Genomic DNA, 24663 nt, shown 5'->3' with positions numbered 1-24663 from the left:
ACAGGACACTATGACACAGTCTCTCTCTCAACAGAACACTATGACACAGTCTCTCTCTCTCAACAGAACACTATGACACAGTCTCTCTCTCAACAGAACACTATGACACAGTCTCTCTCTCAACAGAACACTATGACACAGTCTCTCTCTCTCAACAGAACACTATGACACAGTCTCTCTCTCTCAACAGAACACTATGACACAGTCTCTCTCTCTCAACAGAACACTATGACACAGTCTCTCTCTCAACAGAACACTATGACACAGTCTCTCTCTCAACAGGACACTATGACACAGTCTCTCTCTCAACAGAACACTATGACACAGTCTCTCTCTCTCAACAGAACACTATGACACAGTCTCTCTCTCAACAGAACACTATGACACAGTCTCTCTCTCTCAACAGAACACTATGACACAGTCTCTCTCTCTCAACAGAACACTATGACACAGTCTCTCTCTCAACAGGACACTATGACACAGTCTCTCTCTCAACAGAACACTATGACAGTCTCTCTCTCAACAGAACACTATGACACAGTCTCTCTCTCTCAACAGAACACTATGACACAGTCTCTCTCTCTCAACAGAACACTATGACACAGTCTCTCTCTCAACAGAACACTATGACACAGTCTCTCTCTCTCAACAGAACACTATGACACAGTCTCTCTCTCAACAGAACACTATGACACAGTCTCTCTCTCAACAGAACACTATGACACAGTCTCTCTCTCAACAGAACACTATGACACAGTCTCTCTCTCAACAGAACACTATGACACAGTCTCTCTCTCAACAGAACACTATGACACAGTCTCTCTCTCAACAGAACACTATGACACAGTCTCTCTCTCAACAGAACACTATGACACAGTCTCTCTCTCAACAGAACACTATGACACAGTCTCTCTCTCTCAACAGAACACTATGACACAGTCTCTCTCTCTCAACAGAACACTATGACACAGTCTCTCTCTCAACAGAACACTATGACACAGTCTCTCTCTCTCAACAGAACACTATGACACAGTCTCTCTCTCTCAACAGAACACTATGACACAGTCTCTCTCTCAACAGGACACTATGACACAGTCTCTCTCTCAACAGAACACTATGACAGTCTCTCTCTCAACAGAACACTATGACACAGTCTCTCTCTCTCAACAGAACACTATGACACAGTCTCTCTCTCAACAGAACACTATGACACAGTCTCTCTCTCAACAGAACACTATGACACAGTCTCTCTCAACAGAACACTATGACACAGTCTCTCTCTCAACAGAACACTATGACACAGTCTCTCTCTCAACAGAACACTATGACACAGTCTCTCTCTCAACAGAACACTATGACACAGTCTCTCTCTCTCAACAGAACACTATGACACAGTCTCTCTCTCAACAGAACACTATGACACAGTCTCTCTCTCAACAGAACACTATGACACAGTCTCTCTCTCAACAGAACACTATGACACAGTCTCTCTCTCTCAACAGAACACTATGACACAGTCTCTCTCTCTCAACAGAACACTATGACACAGTCTCTCTCTCAACAGAACACTATGACACAGTCTCTCTCTCAACAGAACACTATGACACAGTCTCTCTCTCAACAGAACACTATGACACAGTCTCTCTCTCAACAGAACACTATGACACAGTCTCTCTCTCAACAGAACACTATGACACAGTCTCTCTCTCAACAGAACACTATGACACAGTCTCTCTCTCAACAGAACACTATGACACAGTCTCTCTCTCAACAGAACACTATGACACAGTCTCTCTCTCTCAACAGAACACTATGACACAGTCTCTCTCTCTCAACAGAACACTATGACACAGTCTCTCTCTCAACAGAACACTATGACACAGTCTCTCTCTCAACAGAACACTATGACACAGTCTCTCTCTCAACAGAACACTATGACACAGTCTCTCTCTCTCAACAGAACACTATGACACAGTCTCTCTCTCTCAACAGAACACTATGACACAGTCTCTCTCTCAACAGAACACTATGACACAGTCTCTCTCTCAACAGAACACGATGACACAGTCTCACTCTCTCAACAGAACACTATGACACAGTCTCTCTCTCTCAACAGAACACTATGACACAGTCTCTCTCTCAACAGAACACTATGACACAGTCTCTCTCTCTCAACAGAACACTATGACACAGTCTCTCTCTCAACAGAACACTATGACACAGTCTCTCTCTCAACAGGACACTATGACACAGTCTCTCTCTCAACAGAACACTATGACACAGTCTCTCTCTCAACAGAACACTATGACACAGTCTCTCTCTCTCAACAGAACACTATGACACAGTCTCTCTCTCTCAACAGAACACTATGACACAGTCTCTCTCTCTCAACAGAACACTATGACACAGTCTCTCTCTCTCAACAGAACACTATGACACAGTCTCTCTCTCTCAACAGAACACTATGACACAGTCTCTCTCTCTCAACAGAACACTATGACACAGTCTCTCTCTCAACAGAACACTATGACACAGTCTCTCTCTCAACAGAACACTATGACACAGTCTCTCTCTCAACAGAACACTATGACACAGTCTCTCTCTCAACAGAACACTATGACACAGTCTCTCTCTCTCAACAGAACACTATGACACAGTCTCTCTCTCAACAGAACACTATGACACAGTCTCTCTCTCAACAGAACACTATGACACAGTCTCTCTCTCAACAGAACACTATGACACAGTCTCTCTCTCAACAGAACACTATGACACAGTCTCTCTCTCTCAACAGAACACTATGACACAGTCTCTCTCTCTCAACAGAACACTATGACACAGTCTCTCTCTCTCAACAGAACACTATGACACAGTCTCTCTCTCTCAACAGAACACTATGACACAGTCTCTCTCTCTCAACAGAACACTATGACACAGTCTCTCTCTCAACAGAACACTATGACACAGTCTCTCTCTCAACAGAACACTATGACACAGTCTCTCTCTCTCAACAGAACACTATGACACAGTCTCTCTCTCAACAGAACACTATGACACAGTCTCTCTCTCAACAGAACACTATGACACAGTCTCTCTCTCAACAGAACACTATGACACAGTCTCTCTCTCAACAGAACACTATGACACAGTCTCTCTCTCTCAACAGAACACTATGACACAGTCTCTCTCTCTCAACAGAACACTATGACACAGTCTCTCTCTCTCAACAGAACACTATGACACAGTCTCTCTCTCTCAACAGAACACTATGACACAGTCTCTCTCTCTCAACAGAACACTATGACACAGTCTCTCTCTCTCAACAGAACACTATGACACAGTCTCTCTCTCAACAGAACACTATGACACAGTCTCTCTCTCAACAGAACACTATGACACAGTCTCTCTCTCTCAACAGAACACTATGACACAGTCTCTCTCTCTCAACAGAACACTATGACACAGTCTCTCTCTCAACAGAACACTATGACACAGTCTCTCTCTCAACAGAACACTATGACACAGTCTCTCTCTCTCAACAGAACACTATGACACAGTCTCTCTCTCAACAGAACACTATGACACAGTCTCTCTCTCAACAGAACACTATGACACAGTCTCTCTCTCAACAGAACACTATGACACAGTCTCTCTCTCTCAACAGAACACTATGACACAGTCTCTCTCTCTCAACAGAACACTATGACACAGTCTCTCTCTCTCAACAGAACACTATGACAGTCTCTCTCTCAACAGAACACGATGACACAGTCTCTCTCTCAACAGAACACTATGACACAGTCTCTCTCTCAACAGAACACTATGACACAGTCTCTCTCTCTCAACAGAACACTATGACAGTCTCTCTCTCAACAGAACACTATGACAGTCTCTCTCTCAACAGAACACTATGACACAGTCTCTCTCTCAACAGAACACTATGACACAGTCTCTCTCTCAACAGAACACTATGACACAGTCTCTCTCTCTCAACAGAACACTATGACAGTCTCTCTCTCAACAGAACACTATGACACAGTCTCTCTCTCTCAACAGAACACTATGACACAGTCTCTCTCTCAACAGAACACTATGACACAGTCTCTCTCTCAACAGAACACTATGACACAGTCTCTCTCTCAACAGAACACGATGACACAGTCTCTCTCTCTCAACAGAACACTATGACACAGTCTCTCTCTCTCAACAGAACACTATGACACAGTCTCTCTCTCTCAACAGAACACTATGACACAGTCTCTCTCTCTCAACAGAACACTATGACACAGTCTCTCTCTCTCAACAGAACACTATGACACAGTCTCTCTCTCAACAGAACACTATGACACAGTCTCTCTCTCTCAACAGAACACTATGACACAGTCTCTCTCTCTCAACAGAACACTATGACACAGTCTCTCTCTCTCAACAGAACACTATGACACAGTCTCTCTCTCAACAGAACACTATGACACAGTCTCTCTCTCAACAGAACACTATGACACAGTCTCTCTCTCTCAACAGAACACTATGACACAGTCTCTCTCTCTCAACAGAACACTATGACACAGTCTCTCTCTCAACAGAACACTATGACACAGTCTCTCTCTCTCAACAGAACACTATGACACAGTCTCTCTCTCAACAGAACACTATGACACAGTCTCTCTCTCAACAGAACACTATGACACAGACTCTCTCTCAACAGAACACTATGACACAGTCTCTCTCTCAACAGAACACTATGACACAGTCTCTCTCTCAACAGAACACTATGACACAGTCTCTCTCTCTCAACAGAACACTATGACACAGTCTCTCTCTCAACAGAACACTATGACACAGTCTCTCTCTCAACAGAACACTATGACACAGTCTCTCTCTCAACAGAACACTATGACACAGTCTCTCTCTCTCAACAGAACACTATGACACAGTCTCTCTCTCTCAACAGAACACTATGACACAGTCTCTCTCTCAACAGAACACTATGACACAGTCTCTCTCTCAACAGAACACTATGACACAGTCTCTCTCTCAACAGAACACTATGACACAGTCTCTCTCTCAACAGAACACTATGACACAGTCTCTCTCTCAACAGAACACTATGACACAGTCTCTCTCTCTCAACAGAACACTATGACAGTCTCTCTCTCAACAGAACACTATGACACAGTCTCTCTCTCTCAACAGAACACTATGACAGTCTCTCTCTCAACAGAACACTATGACACAGTCTCTCTCTCAACAGAACACTATGACACAGTCTCTCTCTCTCAACAGGACACTATGACACAGTCTCTCTCTCAACAGAACACTATGACACAGTCTCTCTCTCAACAGAACACTATGACACAGTCTCTCTCTCAACAGAACACTATGACACAGTCTCTCTCTCAACAGAACACTATGACACAGTCTCTCTCTCAACAGAACACTATGACACAGTCTCTCTCTCAACAGAACACTATGACACAGTCTCTCTCTCAACAGAACACTATGACACAGTCTCTCTCTCAACAGAACACTATGACACAGTCTCTCTCTCAACAGAACACTATGACACAGTCTCTCTCTCAACAGAACACTATGACACAGTCTCTCTCTCAACAGAACACTATGACACAGTCTCTCTCTCAACAGAACACTATGACACAGTCTCTCTCTCAACAGAACACTATGACACAGTCTCTCTCTCAACAGAACACTATGACACAGTCTCTCTCTCAACAGAACACTATGACACAGTCTCTCTCTCAACAGAACACTATGACACAGTCTCTCTCTCAACAGAACACTATGACACAGTCTCTCTCTCAACAGAACACTATGACACAGTCTCTCTCTCAACAGAACACTATGACACAGTCTCTCTCTCAACAGAACACTATGACACAGTCTCTCTCTCAACAGAACACTATGACAGTCTCTCTCTCAACAGAACACTATGACACAGTCTCTCTCTCAACAGAACACGATGACACAGTCTCTCTCTCAACAGAACACTATGACACAGTCTCTCTCTCTCAACAGAACACTATGACACAGTCTCTCTCTCAACAGAACACTATGACACAGTCTCTCTCTCTCAACAGAACACGATGACACAGTCTCTCTCTCAACAGAACACTATGACACAGTCTCTCTCTCTCAACAGAACACTATGACACAGTCTCTCTCTCAACAGAACACGATGACACAGTCTCTCTCTCAACAGAACACTATGACACAGTCTCTCTCTCTCAACAGAACACTATGACACAGTCTCTCTCTCAACAGAACACTATGACACAGTCTCTCTCTCAACAGAACACTATGACACAGTCTCTCTCTCTCAACAGAACACTATGACACAGTCTCTCTCTCAACAGAACACTATGACACAGTCTCTCTCTCAACAGAACACTATGACACAGTCTCTCTCTCTCAACAGAACACTATGACACAGTCTCTCTCTCAACAGAACACTATGACACAGTCTCTCTCTCTCAACAGAACACTATGACACAGTCTCTCTCTCAACAGAACACTATGACACAGTCTCTCTCTCTCAACAGAACACTATGACACAGTCTCTCTCTCAACAGAACACTATGACACAGTCTCTCTCTCAACAGAACACTATGACACAGTCTCTCTCTCAACAGAACACTATGACACAGTCTCTCTCTCAACAGAACACTATGACACAGTCTCTCTCTCTCAACAGAACACTATGACACAGTCTCTCTCTCAACAGAACACTATGACACAGTCTCTCTCTCTCAACAGAACACTATGACACAGTCTCTCTCTCAACAGAACACTATGACACAGTCTCTCTCTCAACAGAACACTATGACACAGTCTCTCTCTCAACAGAACACTATGACACAGTCTCTCTCTCAACAGAACACTATGACACAGTCTCTCTCTCTCAACAGAACACTATGACACAGTCTCTCTCTCAACAGAACACTATGACACAGTCTCTCTCTCTCAACAGAACACTATGACACAGTCTCTCTCTCAACAGAACACTATGACACAGTCTCTCTCTCTCAACAGAACACTATGACACAGTCTCTCTCTCAACAGAACACTATGACACAGTCTCTCTCTCTCAACAGAACACTATGACACAGTCTCTCTCTCAACAGAACACTATGACACAGTCTCTCTCTCTCAACAGAACACTATGACACAGTCTCTCTCTCTCAACAGAACACTATGACACAGTCTCTCTCTCTCAACAGAACACTATGACACAGTCTCTCTCTCAACAGAACACTATGACACAGTCTCTCTCTCAACAGAACACTATGACACAGTCTCTCTCTCAACAGAACACTATGACACAGTCTCTCTCTCTCAACAGAACACTATGACACAGTCTCTCTCTCAACAGAACACTATGACACAGTCTCTCTCTCTCAACAGAACACTATGACACAGTCTCTCTCTCTCAACAGAACACTATGACACAGTCTCTCTCTCAACAGAACACTATGACACAGTCTCTCTCTCTCAACAGAACACTATGACACAGTCTCTCTCTCAACAGAACACTATGACACAGTCTCTCTCTCTCAACAGAACACTATGACACAGTCTCTCTCTCTCAACAGAACACTATGACACAGTCTCTCTCTCTCAACAGAACACTATGACACAGTCTCTCTCTCTCAACAGAACACTATGACACAGTCTCTCTCTCTCAACAGAACACTATGACACAGTCTCTCTCTCAACAGAACACTATGACACAGTCTCTCTCTCTCAACAGAACACTATGACACAGTCTCTCTCTCAACAGAACACTATGACACAGTCTCTCTCTCTCAACAGAACACTATGACACAGTCTCTCTCTCTCAACAGAACACTATGACACAGTCTCTCTCTCAACAGAACACTATGACACAGTCCCGGGTGAAGATGAAATGTATTCTTGAGTTCCGTCACAGCGTTCCGATGTTCCGAGGCCTTTTGACAAATCCTGTCAAATGTCTGGCGGCTATTGACTGGGCTTATCCTTCCAAACAGGCGTTACATTATACACCAGCTTTACTGTGTGTGGTGGTTCTCTTTGGCTGATGAATGAATACTTGGGATGAGGAAGCAGGCTATACTAGCGGCAGTTCTATATCAGTGTCAGATTACGGTCAGCGGTTCCAGGTATTTGCTCTCTCTGCCTGCTATTGCAGCTTTCCATCTAAAGGTCCATTGATCCAGTCGCTCTTCTATCTAAAGGTCCATTGATCCGGCCGCTCTTCTATCTAAAGGTCCATTGATCCGGCCGCTCTTCCATCTAAAGGTCCATTGATCCGGCCGCTCTTCCATCTAAAGGTCCATTGATCCGGCCGCTCTTCTATCTAAAGGTCCATTGATCCGGCCGCTCTTCCATCTAAAGGTCCATTGATCCGGCCGCTCTTCCATCTAAAGGTCCATTGATCCGGCCGCTCTTCCATCTAAAGGTCCATTGATCCGGCCGCTCTTCTATCTAAAGGTCCATTGATCCGGCCGCTCTTCCATCTAAAGGTCCATTGATCCGGCCGCTCTTCTATCTAAAGGTCCATTGATCCGGTCGCTCTTCCATCTAAAGGTCCATTGATCCGGCCGCTCTTCTATCTAAAGGTCCATTGATCCGGCCGCTCTTCTATCTAAAGGTCCATTGATCCGGCCGCTCTTCCATCTAAAGGTCCATTGATCCGGCCGCTCTTCCATCTAAAGGTCCATTGATCCGGTCGCTCTTCCATCTAAAGGTCCATTGATCCGGCCGCTCTTCTATCTAAAGGTCCATTGATCCGGCCGCTCTTCTATCTAAAGGTCCATTGATCCGGCCGCTCTTCTATCTAAAGGTCCATTGATCCGGCCGCTCTTCTATCTAAAGGTCCATTGATCCGGCCGCTCTTCTATCTAAAGGTCCATTGATCCGGCCGCTCTTCCATCTAAAGGTCCATTGATCCGGCCGCTCCTCCATCTAAAGGTCCATTGATCCGGCCGCTCTTCTATCTAAAGGTCCATTGATCCGGCCGCTCTTCTATCTAAAGGTCCATTGATCCGGCCGCTCCTCCATCTAAAGGTCCATTGATCCGGCCGCTCCACCATCTAAAGGTCCATTGATCCGGCCGCTCCTCTATCTAAAGGTCCATTGATCCGGCCGCTCCTCTATCTAAAGGTCCATTGATCCGGCCGCTCTTCTATCTAAAAGTCCATTGATCCGGCCGCTCTTCCATCTAAAGGTCCATTGATCCGGCCGCTCTTCCATCTAAAGGTCCATTGATCCGGCCGCTCTTCTATCTAAAGGTCCATTGATCCGGCCGCTCCTCCATCTAAAGGTCCATTGATCCGGCCGCTCCTCCATCTAAAGGTCCATTGATCCGGCCGCTCTTCTATCTAAAGGTCCATTGATCCGGCCGCTCTTCTATCTAAAGGTCCATTGATCCGGCCGCTCTTCTATCTAAAGGTCCATTGATCCGGTCGCTCTTCCATCTAAAGGTCCATTGATCCGGCCGCTCTTCTATCTAAAGGTCCATTGATCCGGCCGCTCTTCTATCTAAAGGTCCATTGATCCGGCCGCTCTTCCATCTAAAGGTCCATTGATCCGGCCGCTCTTCCATCTAAAGGTCCATTGATCCGGTCGCTCTTCCATCTAAAGGTCCATTGATCCGGCCGCTCTTCTATCTAAAGGTCCATTGATCCGGCCGCTCTTCTATCTAAAGGTCCATTGATCCGGCCGCTCTTCTATCTAAAGGTCCATTGATCCGGCCGCTCTTCTATCTAAAGGTCCATTGATCCAGCCGCTCCTCCATCTAAAGGTCCATTGATCCGGCCGCTCTTCTATCTAAAGGTCCATTGATCCGGCCGCTCTTCTATCTAAAGGTCCATTGATCCGGCCGCTCCTCCATCTAAAGGTCCATTGATCCGGCCGCTCCACCATCTAAAGGTCCATTGATCCGGCCGCTCCTCTATCTAAAGGTCCATTGATCCGGCCGCTCCTCTATCTAAAGGTCCATTGATCCGGCCGCTCTTCTATCTAAAAGTCCATTGATCCGGCCGCTCTTCCACCTAAAGGTCCATTGATCCGGCCGCTCCTCTATCTAAAGGTCCATTGATCCGGCCGCTCTCCTATCTAAAAGGTCCATTTAGCCAGCCACTCTTCTATCTAAAAGGTCCATTTAGTGTCTATTCTACATTAGATTGAGGCCGGCACGACCCTTTCCTCTTGACATGACACACCAAATCACCCTGGCTCTGCTCGGTCCACTGCTAATGTCACTGCTGTTCAGAGAGCTAACACAGAAACTCCCATCGGCTGCCAAACGTATTTCTGCTGCCCGGTGTAATAAATAAGACGGTCTGGCCTGGACCTGGTCTGGACCTGGCGTGTACCTGGTCTGACTGCAGAGTGTGATGTGTGTGTGTGTGTGTGTGTTCAGCATTTGCCCTGGGTTGTGATGTGTGTGTGTGTGTGTGTGTGTTCAGCATTTGCCCTGGGGCGAACTGAGGCTTCATAAATTCCACAGATGATCTAGCCCTGCCAGTGTGTTCTCCTGTGCTCAGTAAAAAGCCTGAGACCTCTTAGAGCTGCTGAGACGTTGTCATTTCTCATCCTGGAAGGGAGGGAGGGGACTCCAAATGGGTCAGGAGGAGGGATAAACCAATGAAGTTAGTTGTTGACTATTTTGTCAAATGGTGACGCCTTTATCCATCTCTGTGGGGTTTTACACACGTGACACGTACGTACACATGAACACAATCTGAGCGGAGTTTCTGTTCCGTCTGTGTGCATGCTGCCAGCTGATCTGCAATCCACATGAAGTTCCTCCTCCTCAATAATAACAACAAGGAACTGTTAGAGGAATGGATTTCCTCAGATAAACCTCCCACTACTTCCTCTTCCTCCCCCTACTTCCTCTTCCTTTCTTCCTCCCCATACTTCCTCTTCCTCCCCTACTTCCTCTTCCTTTCTTCCTCCCACTACTTCCTCCCCTACTTCCTCTTCCTCCCCTACTTCCTATTCCTTTCTTCCTCCCCATACTTCCTCTTCCTCCCCCCTACTTCCTCTTCCTTTCTTCCTCCCCCCTAATTCCTCTTACTTTCTCCTTCCCCCCTACTTCCTCTTCCTTTCTTCCTCCCAATACGTCCTCTTCCTTTCTCCTTCCCCCCTACTTCCTCTTCCTTTCTTCCTCCCGCTACTTCCTCTTCCTTTCTTCCTCCCTCTACTTCCTCTTCCTTTCTTCCTCCCCCTACTTCCTCTTCCTTTCTTCCTCCCCCTACTTCCTCTTCCTTTCTTCCTCCCCCTACTTCCTCCCCCTACTTCATCTTCCTTTCTTCCACCACATACTTCCTCTCCTCCTCCCCCTACTTCCTCTCTTCCTCCCCCTACTTCCTCTCTTCCTCCCCCTACTTCCTCTCTTCCTCCCCCTACTTCATCTTCCTTTCTTCCTCCCCCTACTCCCTCTTCCTCCCCCTACTTCCTCTTCCTTTCTTCATCTTCCTTTCTTCCTCCCCCTACTTCCTCTTCCTTTCTTCCTCCCTCTACTTCCTCTTCCTATCTTCCTCCCTCTACTTCCTCTTCCTTCCTCTACTTCCTCTTCCTATCTTCCTCCCTCTACTTCCTCTTCCTATTTTCCTCCCTCGACTTCCTCTTCCTATCTTCCTCCCTCTACTTCCTCTTCCTTTCTTCTTTCATCTACTTCCTCCCTCTACTTCCTCTTCCTTTCTTCCTCCCTCTACTTCCTCTTCCTCCTGTGTAAGCAGCTGCAGGATTGGAGCCTGAGATGCTCTGTTTGATTACTAACACTGTGTTCAGCTGGTTAGGGCTTCCTCCTCTTCCCCCCTTGTCACTGAGCCTGAGATGCTCTGTTTAATTACTAACACTGTTCAGCTGGTTAGGGCTTCCTCCTCTTCCCCCCTTGTCACTGAGCCTGAGATGCTCTGTTTAATTACTAACACTGTGTTCAGCTGTTTCAGGTTGGGGCCTGGTTAGACTGACGAATAATTCAGTCAGCTTCCATCAGCTCTGTCTCGTTGAGGTTCTTGATTAAAGTCAGCCTGCCTGCCGCTTAAATGCATGAAGTCGATTAACCCGTTTACACAGGGCCTGGCTTGTCATCCCCTCCAGTCCTCCCTCACCACACCACTCTAGCTACATCCAGTCCTCCCTCACCACACCACTCTAGCTACATCCAGTCCTCCCTCACCACACCACTCTAGCTACATCCAGTCCTCCCTCACCACACCACTCTAGCTACATCCAGTCCTCCCTCACCACACCACTCTAGCTACATCCAGTCCTCCCTCACCACACCACTCTAGCTACATCCAGTCCTCCCTCACCACACCACTCTAGCTACATCCAGTCCTCCCTCACCACACCACTCTAGCTACATCCAGTCCTCCCTCACCACACCACTCTAGCTACATCCAGTCCTCCCTCACCACACCACTCTAGCTACATCCAGTCCTCCCTCACCACACCACTCTAGCTACATCCAGTCCTCCCTCACCACACCACTCTAGCTACATCCAGTCCAGCTACATCCAGTCCTCCCTCACCTCACCACTCTAGCTACATCCAGTCCTCCCTCACCACACCACTCTAGCTACATCCAGTCCTCCCTCACCACACCACTCTAGCTACATCCAGTCCTCCCTCACCACTCTAGCTACATCCAGTCCTCCCTCACCACTCTAGCTACATCCAGTCCTCCCTCACCACTCTAGCTACATCCAGTCCTCCCTCACCACTCTAGCTACATCCAGTCCTCCCTCACCACACCACTCTAGCTACATCCAGTCCTCCCTCACCTCACCACTCTAGCTACATCCAGTCCTCCCTCACCACACCACTCTAGCTACATCCAGTCCTCCCTCACCACACCACTCTAGCTACATCCAGTCCTCCCTCACCACACCACTCTAGCTACATCCAGCCCTCCCTCACCACACCACTCTAGCTACATCCAGTCCTCCCTCACCACACCACTCTAGCTACATCCAGTCCTCCCTCACCACACCACTCTAGCTACATCCAGTCCTCCCTCACCTCACCACTCTAGCTACATCCAGTCCTCCCTCACCACTCTAGCTACATCCAGTCCTCCCTCACCACACCACTCTAGCTACATCCAGTCCTCCCTCACCACACCACTCTAGCTACATCCAGTCCTCCCTCACCACACCACTCTAGCTACATCCAGTCCTCCCTCACCACTCTAGCTACATCCAGTCCTCCCTCACCACACCACTCTAGCTACATCCAGTCCTCCCTCACCACACCACTCTAGCTACATCCAGTCCTCCCTCACCACACCACTCTAGCTACATCCAGTCCTCCCTCACCTCACCACTCTAGCTACATCCAGTCCTCCCACACCTCACCACTCTAGCTACATCCAGTCCTCCCTCACCACACCACTCTAGCTACATCCAGTCCTCCCTCACCACACCACTCTAGCTACATCCAGTCCTCCCTCACCACACCACTCTAGCTACATCCAGTCCAGCTACATCCAGTCCTCCCTCACCTCACCACTCTAGCTACATCCAGTCCTCCCTCACCACACCACTCTAGCTACATCCAGTCCTCCCTCACCACACCACTCTAGCTACATCCAGTCCCCCCTCACCACACCACTCTAGCTACATCCAGTCCTCCCTCACCACTCTAGCTACATCCAGTCCTCCCTCACCACTCTAGCTACATCCAGTCCTCCCTCACCACTCTAGCTACATCCAGTCCTCCCTCACCACTCTAGCTACATCCAGTCCTCCCTCACCACACCACTCTAGCTACATCCAGTCCTCCCTCACCTCACCACTCTAGCTACATCCAGTCCTCCCTCACCACACCACTCTAGCTACATCCAGTCCTCCCTCACCACACCACTCTAGCTACATCCAGTCCTCCCTCACCACACCACTCTAGCTACATACAGCCCTCCCTCACCACACCACTCTAGCTACATCCAGTCCTCCCTCACCACACCACTCTAGCTACATCCAGTCCTCCCTCACCTCACCACTCTAGCTACATCCAGTCCTCCCTCACCACTCTAGCTACATCCAGTCCTCCCTCACCACACCACTCTAGCTACATCCAGTCCTCCCTCACCACACCACTCTAGCTACATCCAGTCCTCCCTCACCACACCACTCTAGCTACATCCAGTCCTCCCTCACCACTCTAGCTACATCCAGTCCTCCCTCACCACACCACTCTAGCTACATCCAGTCCTCCCTCACCACACCACTCTAGCTACATCCAGTCCTCCCTCACCACACCACTCTAGCTACATCCAGTCCTCCCTCACCTCACCACTCTAGCTACATCCAGTCCTCCCACACCTCACCACTCTAGCTACATCCAGTCCTCCCTCACCACACCACTCTAGCTACATCCAGTCCTCCCTCACCACACCACTCTAGCTACATCCAGTCCTCCCTCACCACACCACTCTAGCTACATCCAGTCCTCCCTCACCACTCTAGCTACATCCAGCCCTCCCTCACCACACCACTCTAGCTACATCCAGTCCTCCCTCACCACACCACTCTAGCTACATCCAGTCCTCCCTCACCACTCTAGCTACATCCAGCCCTCCCTCACCTCACCACTCTAGCTACATCCAGTCCTCCCTCACCTCACCACTCTAGCTACATCCAGTCCTCCCTCACCTCACCACTCTAGCTACATCCAGTCCTCCCTCACCACACCACTCTAGCTACATCCAGTCCTCCCTCCAACTACTGCCTCTTTCAATAGAAGCGGAACATATTCATAAACTACCAGAGGAGAGGACTTTTACCCTCCAGCTTCCTGTAACGAACTACCAGAGGAGAGGACTTTTACCCTCCAGCTTCCTGTAACGAACTACCAGAGGAGAGGACTTTTACCCTCCAGCTTCCTGTAACGAACTACCAGAGGAGAGGACTTTTACCCCTGGGCTTCCTGTAACGAACTACCAGAGGAGAGGACTTTTACCCTCCAGCTTCCTGTAACGAACTACCAGAGGAGAGGACTTTTACCCTCCAGCTTCCTGTAACGAACTACCAGAGGAGAGGACTTTTACCCTCCAGCTTCCTGTAACGAACTACCAGAGGAGAGGACTTTTACCCTCCAGCTTCCTGTAACGAACTACCAGAGGAGAGGACTTTTACCCTCCAGCTTCCTGTAACGAACTACCAGAGGAGAGGACTTTTACCCTCCAGCTTCCTGTAACGAACTACCAGAGGAGAGGACTTTTACCCTCCAGCTTCCTGTAACGAACTACCAGAGGAGAGGACTTTTACCCTCCAGCTTCCTGTAACGAACTACCAGAGGAGAGGACTTTTACCCTCCAGCTTCCTGTAACGAACTACCAGAGGAGAGGACTTTTACCCTCCAGCTTCCTGTAACGAACTACCAGAGGAGAGGACTTTTACCCTCCAGCTTCCTGTAACGAACTACCAGAGGAGAGGACTTTTACCCCTGGGCTTCCTGTAACGAACTACCAGAGGAGAGGACTTTTACCCCTGGGCTTCCTGTAACGAACTACCAGAGGAGAGGACTTTTACCCCTGGGCTTCCTGTAACGAACTACCAGAGGAGAGGACTTTTACCCTCCAGCTTCCTGTAACGAACTACCAGAGGAGAGGACTTTTACCCCTGGGCTTCCTGTAACGAACTACCAGAGGAGAGGACTTTTACCCCTGGGCTTCCTGTAACGAACTACCAGAGGAGAGGACTTTTACCCCTGGGCTTCCTGTAACGAACTACCAGAGGAGAGGACTTTTACCCCTGGGCTTCCTGTAACGAACTACCAGAGGAGAGGACTTTTACCCTCCAGCTTCCTGTAACGAACTACCAGAGGAGAGGACTTTTACCCCTGGGCTTCCTGTAACGAACTACCAGAGGAGAGGACTTTTACCCTCCAGCTTCCTGTAACGAACTACCAGAGGAGAGGACTTTTACCCCTGGGCTTCCTGTAACGAACTACCAGAGGAGAGGACTTTTACCCTCCAGCTTCCTGTAACGAACTACCAGAGGAGAGGACTTTTACCCTCCAGCTTCCTGTAACGAACTACCAGAGGAGAGGACTTTTACCCTCCAGCTTCCTGTAACGAACTACCAGAGGAGAGGACTTTTACCCCTGGGCTTTCTGTAACGAACTACCAGAGGAGAGGACTTTTACCCTCCAGCTTCCTGTAACGAACTACCAGAGGAGAGGACTTTTACCCCTGGGCTTCCTGTAACGAACTACCAGAGGAGAGGACTTTTACCCTCCAGCTTCCTGTAACGAACTACCAGAGGAGAGGACTTTTACCCCTGGGCTTTCTGTAACGAACTACCAGAGGAGAGGACTTTTACCCTCCAGCTTCCTGTAACGAACTACCAGAGGAGAGGACTTTTACCCCTGGGCTTCCTGTAACGAACTACCAGAGGAGAGGACTTTTACCCTCCAGCTTCCTGTAACGAACTACCAGAGGAGAGGACTTTTACCCCCGGGCTTCCTGTAACGAACTACCAGAGGAGAGGACTTTTACCCTCCAGCTTCCTGTAACGAACTACCAGAGGAGAGGACTTTTACCCTCCAGCTTCCTGTAACGAACTACCAGAGGAGAGGACTTTTACCCCTGGGCTTCCTGTAACGAACTACCAGAGGAGAGGACTTTTACCCTCCAGCTTCCTGTAACGAACTACCAGAGGAGAGGACTTTTACCCCCGGGCTTCCTGTAACGAACTACCAGAGGAGAGGACTTTTACCCTCCAGCTTCCTGTAACGAACTACCAGAGGAGAGGACTTTTACCCTCCAGCTTCCTGTAACGAACTACCAGAGGAGAGGACTTTTACCCTCCAGCTTCCTGTAACGAACTACCAGAGGAGAGGACTTTTACCCTCCAGCTTCCTGTAACGAACTACCAGAGGAGAGGACTTTTACCCTCCAGCTTCCTGTAACGAACTACCAGAGGAGAGGACTTTTACCCTCCAGCTTCCTGTAACGAACTACCAGAGGAGAGGACTTTTACCCTCCAGCTTCCTGTAACGAACTACCAGAGGAGAGGACTTTTACCCTCCAGCTTCCTGTAACGAACTACCAGAGGAGAGGACTTTTACCCCTGGGCTTCCTGTAACGAACTACCAGAGGAGAGGACTTTTACCCTCCAGCTTCCTGTAACGAACTACCAGAGGAGAGGACTTTTACCCTCCAGCTTCCTGTAACGAACTACCAGAGGAGAGGACTTTTACCCCTGGGCTTCCTGTAACGAACTACCAGAGGAGAGGACTTTTACCCTCCAGCTTCCTGTAACGAACTACCAGAGGAGAGGACTTTTACCCTCCAGCTTCCTGTAACGAACTACCAGAGGAGAGGACTTTTACCCCTGGGCTTCCTGTAACGAACTACCAGAGGAGAGGACTTTTACCCTCCAGCTTCCTGTAACGAACTACCAGAGGAGAGGACTTTTACCCTCCAGCTTCCTGTAACGAACTACCAGAGGAGAGGACTTTTACCCCTGGGCTTCCTGTAACGAACTACCAGAGGAGAGGACTTTTACCCCTGGGCTTCCTGTAACGAACTACCAGAGGAGAGGACTTTTACCCTCCAGCTTCCTGTAACGAACTACCAGAGGAGAGGACATTTACCCCTGGGCTTCCTGTAACGAACTACCAGAGGAGAGGACTTTTACCCTCCAGCTTCCTGTAATGAATAGTTGTCTTGACATCAGCAGTGTTCTGTCTGTAGTCATCAAGTCAAAGGGATCACCTGACACACACCCCCTGCCTTTAATCTCATTAAAGCTGTCTGACCTCACGGCTGACTCTGTGCCACTTTGCCAATCTCAAAACAAAGGCTGTGTGTGTCCGTCTCTCTCCAGATATGGTAAGTGAACCCAGGTCTTGTCACTGATTCCCAGCTCAGCTCACAACACAAGAATGTCTCCAGTTCCTCCCTCTTCCCTCTCCAGTTCCTCCCTCTTCCCTCTCCAGTTCCTCCCTCTTCCCTCTCCAGTTCCTCCCTCTCCCCTCTCCAGTTCCTCCCTCTCCCCTCTCCAGTTCCTCCCTCTCCCCTCTCCAGTTCCTCCCTCTGCTCCTCTCCAGTTCCTCCCTCTCCCCTCTCCAGTTCCTCCCTCTCCCCTCTCCAGTTCCTCCCTCTCCCCTCTCCAGTTCCTCCCTCTCCCCTCTCCAGTTCCTCCCTCTCCCCTCTCCAGTTCCTCCCTCTTCCCTCTCCAGTTCCTCCCTCTTCCCTCTCCAGTTCCTCCCTCTTCCCTCTCCAGTTCCTCCCTCTTCCCTCTCCAGTTCCTCCCTCTGCTCCTCTGAGCTGTCCACTGACACGGAGACCATCTCTCTAACCCAGAGAAGCTCTGAGGCACTACTATACAGAGCCTTCAGAAAGTATTCACACCCCTTGACTTATTCCACATTTCTGAGTTACAGCCGGAATTCAAAATGGATTAAATCCCAAAAAATTCCAGCAACCATCAACACACATTACCCCATAACGACAAAGTGAAATCAAGTTTAGATTAAAATAATTAAAATATTGAAAATGAAATACAGATATACCTAATTTACAGAAGTATTCACACCCAAGTCAACACGTTAGAATCACCTTTAGCAGTAATTACAGCTGTGAGTCTTTCTGGGTAAGTGTAAGAGTGCTTACAGCTGTGAGTCTTTCTGGGTAAGTCTAAGAGCTTTGCACACCTGGATTGTACAATATTTGCACATTATTCTTTTTTTAAATTCTACAAGCTCTGTCAAGATGGTTGTTGATCATTGATAGACAGCCATTTTCAAGTAATGTCATAGACTTTCAAGCTAATTTAAGGTAAAACTAGTGATGCGTCGATATGACATTTTTGTCAGATACCGATATTAAATGTTTTAGCAGCCATTTAATCATCCTAGTACAGTTAACTTCTTATGGCTGGGGGTGCTATTTTCACGTTCGGATGAAAATCGTGCCCAGAGTAAACTGCCTGCTACTCAGGCCCAGAAGCTAAGATTTGCATGTTATTAGTAGATTTGGATAGAAAACTCTGAAATTTCTAAAACTGTTTGAATGATGTATGTGAGTATAACAGAACTCATATGGCAAGCAAAAACATGAGAGAAATCCAACCAGGAAGTGGTTGATTGCACTTCCTACGATTGCACTTCCAATGTTCTAAAGACTGCTTCCACTAGATGTCAACAGTCTTTAGAACGTTGTTTCAGGCTTCTACTGTGAAGGAGGAGGGAATACGAGCTGTTTGAATCAGGGGTCTGGGATAAAGACATTAGTTTAGTCACGAACAAGCTCTGTTCGTTTTCATTTCTAAAGACAAAGGAATTGTTCGGTTGAAACATTATTGAAGATTTATGATAAAAACATCCTAAAGATTGATTCTATACATCGTTTGACATGTTTCTACGAACTGTAATATAACTTTTTGGACTTTTCGTCTGGACCTAGTGCCTGCGCCTCGTGCATTTGGATTACTGGACTAAAGGCGCGAACAAAAACGAGGTATTTGGACATAAATGATGGACTTTATCGAACAAAACTAACATTTATTGTGGAACTGAGATTCATGGGAGTGCATTCTGATGAAGATCATCAAAGGTAAGTGAATATTTATGATGCTATTTCTGACTTTTACTGACTCCACAACATGGCGGGTATCTGTTTGGTGGCTGAGCGCTGTACTCAGATTATCACATGGTGTGCTTTTGCCGTAAAGCTTATTTGAAATCTGACACAGCGGTTGCATTAAGGAGAAGTATATCTTTAATTCTATGCATAACACTTGTATCTTTCATCAACGTTTATGATGAGTATTCCTGTAAATTGAGGTGGCTCTCTGCAAAATCATCGGATGTTTTGGAGGCAAAACATTACTGAACATATCGCGCCAATGTAAACTGAGATTTTTGGATATAAATATGAACTTGTACGAACAAAACATACATGTATTGTTTAACATGAAGTCCTATGAGTGTCATCTGATGAAGATTATCAAAGGTTAGTGATTAATTTTATCTCTATTTCTGCTTTTTGTGACTCCTCTCTTTGGCTAGAAAATGGCTGTGTTTTTTGTGACTAGGCGCTGACCTAACATAATCGCATGGTTTGTTTTCGTCGTAAAGCCTTTTTGAAATCGGACACTGTGGTGGGATTAACAACAAGTTTATCTTTAAAATGGTGAACAATACTTGTATGTTTGAGGAATTTTAATGATGAGATTTCTGTTGTTTGAATTTGATGCCCTGCACTTTCACTGGCTGTTATCAAATCGATCCCGTTAACGGGACTTCAGCCGTAAGAAGTTAACTGGTTAACACACACACGGACACAGCGGTTTAAGACACGGCATCTCAGTGCAAGAGGCATCACTACAGCCCCTGGTTCGAATCCAGGCTGTATCACACCCGGCCGTGATTGGGAGTCCCATAGGGCAGCGCACAATTGGCCCAGCGTCGTCCGAGTTTGGCCGGGGTAGGCTGTCATTGTGAATAACAATTTGTTCTAATTAACTGACTTGACTTGTTAAATAAAAGGTTACACACACCACACTGACTAAAAAGCCTCTCTTCCTCTGTGCGTTCTGTCACTGTGTCCGTTTCCATCTTGTCCAGCTGTGTGTGTAACATTTCACGTAAACCCTGTTCCTTGTCTGCATCGAAGTAGCGGTCCTTATACAGTTGAAGTCGGAAGTTTACAAAGACTTAGGTTGAAGTCATTAAAACTCGTTTTTCAACCACTCCACAAATTTCTTGTTAACAAACTATAGTTTTGGCAAGTTGGTTAGGACATCTACTTTGTGCATGACACAAGTAATTTTTCCAACAATTGTTTATAGATTATTTCACTTATAATTCACTGTATCACAATTTCAGTGGGTTAGAAGTTTACATACACTAAGTTGACTGTGCTTTTAAACAGCTTGGAAAATTCCAGAAAAGAATGTCATGGCTTTAGAAGCTTCTGATAGGCTAATTGACATAATTGGAGGTGTACCTGTGGATGTATTTCAAGGCCTACCTTCAAACTCAGTGCCTCTTTGCTTGACATCATGGGAAAATCAAAAGAAATCAGCCAAGACCTCAGAAAACAATTGTAGACCTGGTTCATCCTTGGGAGCAATTTCCAAAACGCCTGAACGTACAACGTTTCATCTGTACAAACAATAGTACGCAAGTATAAACACCATGGGACCACGCAGCCGTCATACCGCTCAGGAAGGAGACGCGCTCTGTCTCCTAGAGATGAACGTACTTTGCAAATCAATCCCAGAACAAGAGCAAAGGACCTTGTGAAGATGCTGGAGGAAACAGGTACAAAAGGATCTATATCCACAGTAAAACGAGTCCAATATCGACGTAACCTGACAGGCCGCTCAGCAAGGAAGAAGCCACTGCTCCAAACCCGGCATAAAAAAAGCCAGACTAAGGTTGCAACTGCACATGGGGACAAAGATCAGACTTTTTGGAGAAATGTCCTCTGGTCTGATGAAACAAAAATAGAACTGTTTGGTCATAATGACCATCGTTATGTTTGGAGGGAAAAGGGGGAGGCTTTGCCAGCCGAAGAACACCATCCCAACCGTGAAGCACGGGGGTGGCAGCATTATGTTGTGGGGGTGCTTTGCTGCAGGAGGGACTGGTGCACTTCACAAATAGACGGCATCATGAGGCAGGAAAATTATGTGGATATATTGAAGCAACATCTCAAGACATCAGTCAGGAAGTTAAAGCTTGGTCACAAATGGGTCTTCCAAATGGACAATGACCCCAAGCATACTTCTAAAGTTGTGGCAAAATGGCGTAAGGACAACAAAGTCAAGGTATTGGAGTGGCCTTCACAAAGCCCTGACCTCAATCCTATAGGCAATTTGTGGGCAGAACTGAAAAAGCGTGTGCGAGCAAGGAGGCCTACAAACCTGACTCAGTTACACCAGCTCTGTCAGGAGGAATGGGCCAAAATTCACCCAAATTGTTGTGGGAAGCTTGTGGAAGGCTACCCGAAACATTTGACCCAAGTTCAACAATTTAAAGGCAATGCTACCAAATACTAATTGAGTGTATGTAAACTTCTGACCCACTGGGAATGTGATGAAAGAAATAAAAGCTGAAATAAATCATTCTCTCTACTATTATTCTGACATTTCACATTCTTAAAATAAAGTGGTGATCCTAACTGACCTAAAACAGGGAATTATTACTAGGATTAAATGTCAGGAATTGTGAAAAACTGAGTTTAAATGTATTTGGCTAAGGTGTATGTAAACTTCCGACTTCAACTGTACATAGCATCGAGCATGGTGGCGACACAGTAATGAGAGAATGCCACCGAATCGCTTGTTCACAGGCTGCGTGGGCAGTTTTGCTTCCTGGGGCAAACTGTTGTCAAGGGCAACTGTTTCATTCGCCAATGTGGGCCAGTAAAAACATCCACCTCGCCGGGAAAAAAGGGCTTCACTCCATAGATACTAGTCAGCACTAACATCACACACTAGCTGCTAGCTAACTGGTTAGCTTAGCACTGGCGAAGTCAGAATGGGCATGTGCACTACACTGTCATGTGACAGAATCGGTGGTGTTAGAGTTAGGAATTAGAATACTATCCTGAACAAAAATATAAATCAACATGTAAAGTTTGTCTCATGTTTCATGAGCTGAAAAAAAGAAGAAAAAGCTCCAAGAAATGTTCCACACACACATAAAGCTCATCTCAAAGTGTGTGCATTTGTTTTACGTCCCTGTCAGTTTTGTTGAGCAAGCGTTTCAATGCCATGACAGAGGGTGTCACGTCTCCTGCAGGCACAGTTGATGAGCTTATTTCTCCAGGCAGTTGGTAGAATGGAGCTAGGAGTGTGTTCATGTTTCCATGTTTCAAACATGTTCTCAAATGCCATTTAAAATGGCAGCAGCAGTATGACTACTAGCATATTCATGAGCAATATGACTTTCCTCAGTACGAAATCCTCGATGCAGTTTACTTTAGTGCCTTGTTGAAAACAAGGATGCAAGTTTTGAAAAATGTTTATTCTGTACAGGCATCCTTCTTTTCACTCTGTCATTTAGGTCAGTATTGTAAAATAACTACAATGTTGTTGATCCATTCTCAGTTTCCTCCGTTCACAGCGATTAAACTCCGTAACTCTTTGAAAGTCACCCTCAGACTCAAGGTGAAATCCCTGAGCGGTTTCCTTCCTCTCCAGCAACTGAGGTAGGAAGGACTCCTGTATCTTTGTAGTGACTGGGTGTATTGATACACCATCCAAAGTGTAATTAATAACTGCACCATGCTCAAAGGAATATTCAATGTCTGTTTTTTATTTTTCATCCACCAATAAGTGCCCTTCTTTGAGGCATTGGAATACCTCCCTGGTCTTTGTGGTTGAATCTGTGTTTAAAATTCACTTCTTGACTGAGGGACCTTACAGATAATTGTGTGTGTGTGGGGGTACAGAGATGAGGTAGTCATTTAAAAATAATATTAAACACTATTATTGCACACAGAGTGAGTCCATGCAACTTATTATGTGACTTGTTAAGCAAATGTTTACTGCTGAACTTATTTAGGCTCCTTACCATAACAAAGGGGTTAAATACTTATTGACTCAAGACATTTCAGCTTTTCATTTTTAATGAATTTGTAAAAAATTTTGAAATCATAATTTCACTTTGACATTATGGGGTATTGTGGGTAGACCAGTGACACAAAATCTCAATTAAATCCATTTTAAATTCAGACTGAGGTGACAGGGTAGGTAGCCTAGTGGTTAGGGGGGGGGGGTAGGTAGCCTAGTGGTTAGGGGGGGGGGGGGGGGGTAGCCTAGTGGTTAGGGGGGGGGGGGTAGGTAGCCTAGTGGTTAGGGGGGGGGGGGGTAGGTAGCCTAGTGGTTAGAGGGGGGGGGGTAGGTAGCCTAGTGGTTAGAGGGGGGGGGGTAGGTAGCCTAGTGGTTAGAGGGGGGGGGAGGTAGGTAGCCTAGTGGTTAGGGGGGGGGGGGTAGGTAGCCTAGTGGTTAGAGGGGGGGGGTAGGTAGCCTAGTGGTTAGAGGGGGGGGGGGGGGTAGGTAGCCTAGTGGTTAGAGGGGGGGGGTAGGTAGCCTAGTGGTTAGAGGGGGGGGGGGGGGGGTAGGTAGCCTAGTGGTTAGAGGGGGGGGGGGGGTAGGTAGCCTAGTGGTTAGAGGGGGGGGGGGGGTAGGTAGCCTAGTGGTTAGAGGGGGGGGGGGGGTAGGTAGCCTAGTGGTTAGAGGGGGGGGGGGGTAGGTAGCCTAGTGGTTAGAGGGGGGGGGGTAGGTAGCCTAGTGGTTAGAGGGGGGGGGGGTAGGTAGCCTAGTGGTTAGAGGGGGGGGGTAGGTAGCCTAGTGGTTAGAGGGGGGGGGGGGGTAGGTAGCCTAGTGGTTAGAGGGGGGGGGGGGGGTAGGTAGCCTAGTGGTTAGAGGGGGGGGGGGGGGGGTAGGTAGCCTAGTGGTTAGAGGGGGGGGGGGTAGGTAGCCTAGTGGTTAGAGGGGGGGGGGGGGGGGGTAGGTAGCCTAGTGGTTAGAGGAGGGGGGGGGGGGGTAGGTAGCCTAGTGGTTAGGGGGGGGTAGGTAGCCTAGTGGTTAGGGGGGGGGGGGGTAGGTAGCCTAGTGGTTAGAGGAGGGGGGGGGGTAGGTAGCCTAGTGGTTAGGGGGGGGGGGGGTTAGGTAGCGTAGTGGTTAG

At 47.3% G+C, this 24663-nt stretch overlaps 1 protein-coding gene across 1 annotated transcript in view; it reads right to left on the bottom strand.

The window, feature by feature from the left end:
- Positions 1–24663, bottom strand: part of tle3a (TLE family member 3, transcriptional corepressor a) — a 162190-nt gene that overhangs the window by 120740 nt on the left and 16787 nt on the right. The gene's annotated exons all lie outside the window — the stretch shown is intronic.

The sequence above is a fragment of the Salvelinus alpinus genome, chromosome 6, assembly GCF_045679555.1.
Source record: "Salvelinus alpinus chromosome 6, SLU_Salpinus.1, whole genome shotgun sequence".
Lineage (NCBI taxonomy): Eukaryota > Metazoa > Chordata > Actinopteri > Salmoniformes > Salmonidae > Salvelinus > Salvelinus alpinus.
Note: the sequence above shows the minus strand (reverse complement) of the source record. Positions and strands in the feature narration are given on the sequence as shown.